The sequence below is a fragment of the Ranitomeya variabilis genome, chromosome 5 (assembly GCF_051348905.1).
Source record: "Ranitomeya variabilis isolate aRanVar5 chromosome 5, aRanVar5.hap1, whole genome shotgun sequence".
NCBI classification, from domain to species: Eukaryota; Metazoa; Chordata; class Amphibia; order Anura; family Dendrobatidae; genus Ranitomeya; species Ranitomeya variabilis.
Window position 1 is genome coordinate 83,776,152 of NC_135236.1, and position 3,324 is coordinate 83,779,475.

Sequence of the window (3,324 nt, forward strand, 5' to 3'; positions counted from 1 at the left end):
CATCTGATGTTCATGCCTCTGATCTGGTTCGTGCCTTTCATAGGGCCCATCCTGATCGCCCTGGTGGTTCTGGTGAGGGTTCGGTGCCCCCTCCTTGAGGGGGGGGTACTGTTGTGAATTTGGATTCTGGGCTCCCCCGGTGGCTACTGGTGGAATTGAACTGGTGTTGTCATCTTCTCTGTTCACCTGTTCCCATCAAGATGTGGGAGTCGCTATATAACCTTGCTGCTCTGTTAGTTTCTTGCCGGTCAACAATGTTATCAGAAGCCTCTCTGTGCTTGTTCCTGCTCCTAGACAACTACTAGATAAGTTGGACTCTTGTCCATGTTTGTTTTTGTATTTTTGTTCCAGTTCACAGCTGAAGTTTCGTTACTGTGTCTGGAAAGCTCTTGTGAACAGGAATTGCCACTCTGGTGTTATGAGTTAATGCCAGAGTTTTAAAGTAATTTCTGGATGGTGTTTTGATAGGGTTTTCAGCTGACCATGAAAGTGTCCTTTCTGTCTTCTGCTATGTAGTAAGTGGACCTCAAATTTGCTAAACCTATTTTCATACTACGTTTGTTGTTTCATCTTAATTCACCGCCAATACATGTGGGGGGCCTCTGTCTCCTTTCGGGGTATTTCTCTAGAGGTGAGCTAGGACTAATATTTTCCTCTGCTAGCATTATTTAGTCCTCCGGCTGGTGCTGGGCATCTAGAATCAACGTAGGCATGCTACCCGGCCACTGCTAGTTGTGTGTTAGGTTTAGTTCATGGTCAGCTCAGTTCCCATCTTCCAAGAGCTAGTTACTATATATGCTTATGCTATGTTCTCTTGCCATTGAGAACATGACACACTATTGTATCACATTGGATGCGATGTGCTAATGACCCTCGGCTCCTGCTCTGCTGCAACCGTAAGTCAAGTGTCAGTGCTCTGTGCTCCGATCCACCCGCATGAGAGAATTGCAGCAAAGCTGCGGAGAAGACGGAGAAAACAATTTCTCCATATCCTCCATTGTCGGCTTCCACGGAAATCACACTGCACTCAGGTGATGATATCCGAGTGCAGTGAAATGTTTCACATGCACCCATAGACTTATGTGAGTGTGTGTGATCCGAATTAATTGGATTGCAATTGTCCGATTTAATCGCAAGTGGGAGTGAGCCATTATTTGTCATCCCAGGCAGGTGGCATCTGAGGCTACCTTTTGCTCACTGGCTACAGTCTGCTATTGGTGAGACATACCAGGGAAAATGGGTATGTCTCATACCACGGTAAAGCTGGTACCTAATTTTCTTTCCACGCCTCTTCAAAATTCTATAGAGTGCGCAATTTTGCGCCTGCTGATGCCTCTCTTAGGGCTCATACTCATTTGCGAGAAAAACGGACGAGTGCAATCCGAGAAAAAATCAAATTGCACTCTGGCCAATGTTATTCAATGGGTTACATCTCATCTACGTTTTTTTTCTCAGCTGAAATCGGACTGAGAAAAAAAAATCGCAGCATGCTGCGAATCTTGGACGAGACTCGCCAATGCAAGTCAATGGATGCGAGAAAAATAAATCACACAGCACTCGGACCATGCGAGTGCTGTCGGGTTTTTAGGCACCGGTGTCCTTTGAAAAGCCTTCAATTCATGTGCTGCATACAGTAAAATCACACTGACAGAATAGAATAGATATATACAAATAGAATACATATATATATGTCAGTGACACACACATATATATGCATTTATATTAGATAGATAGATAGATAGATAGATAGATAGATAGATAGATAGATAGATAGATAGATAGAAGAGAAGCCGGTAATTCACCAGCCGCAGTAGTGTAAAATCACTGCTTGAGCCGACAGGAGAGAAGAGATGGATTACATACAGTAAATACTAATAAAATAGGTAGATACATAGGTGTCAGTGACAAATACAATTAGTACAGTGTGTGTGCAGCTTACTGTACATGTATTTAATAAATAAAAGTTTTTTTGGGGGAAAAATTGGAGTGGGCTCCCGTGCAATTTTCAAAACCAGCAGAGGGAAAGCCAGTGACTGGGGGCAGATGTTTATAGCCCGGGAAGGGGGTAATACCCATGGAGCTTCCCAGGCTAGTAATATCAGCTCACAACTGTATACTTAGCCTTTGCTGGCTGTTAAAATAATGGAGCCCCCCAAAAAAGATGTGGGGTTCCCCTATAATTAATAACCAGCAAAGGCTATGCAGACAGCTGCCGGCTGATATTAATAGCCTAGGAAGGGGCCATGGATATTGCCCCCCGGCTAAAAACATCAGCTCTCAGCCGCCCCAGAAAAGGGGCATCTCTAAAATGTGTCAATTCTGGCACTTAGCCTCGCTCTTCCCACTTGCCCTGTGGCGGTGGCAAGTGAGGTTCATATTTGTGGGGTTGATGTCACTTTTGTTTTGTCTGGTGACATCAAGCCCACGGCTTAGTAATGGAGAAGCTTCTATAAGACACCTATCCAATACTAATCTTGTAGTTGTTACATGGTAAATAAAGAGGCAGCCAGAATATAGTCCTTTAACTGAAATAAAGACACAGACTCCTTTAATATCCTTAATTAAACTATACTTACGACCAAACCTAATTCCTGCAAAGCCCTCGATTTCCTGTTATAAAAGTAAAATAACAAACCAACAATGTACCATACCTGTTCGTTGTTGTGTCCCATGCAGTTATCCATATCTGGGGGATATACAGTTTTCAACCTGGAGGGTGTCAAGATGCGACCGTCCCAGCTGAAAACCACTTGTGAATGAGATGCTGCGAGCACAGCTTCAGTGACATCTTAGAGATGTGCCTTTTCTGAGGCGGCTAAGAGCTGATGTTTTTTAGCCGGGGGGGCAGTATCCATGGCCTCTTCCTAGGCTATTAGTATCAGCCCGATGCTGTCTGCATAGCATTTGCTAGTTATTAATTATAGGCAGGGCCGGACTGGCCATTTGGCAATTCTGGCAAATGCCAGAAGGGCCGGTCTGGGTGTGGGCTGCCTTGTCTGCTACGTTGTTAACAGAATCAATGTACTCAAGACACCCATACTGTTAACAGTTGTGACCGAGCACAAAGCCGGTCACTCCTTCACTTACTTCAGCATGCCGTGGGTATAATTAGAAATCTTCCTTTCCTACATCCAGGGTAATATTAGTACTTTATCCCATCTGGTTATTGGGGACGGGGACACCATGGGCCAGTGTGATTTCAAATGCCAGGGCTGAATTTCATCCCCATATGGAAAGTAATAATCACGGCACTCAGGGATTCTTGGGAGGTGCTCAAGTAGGGGATCCAACCCGTAGGTAGCAAATACAATAATTCTTGGCACT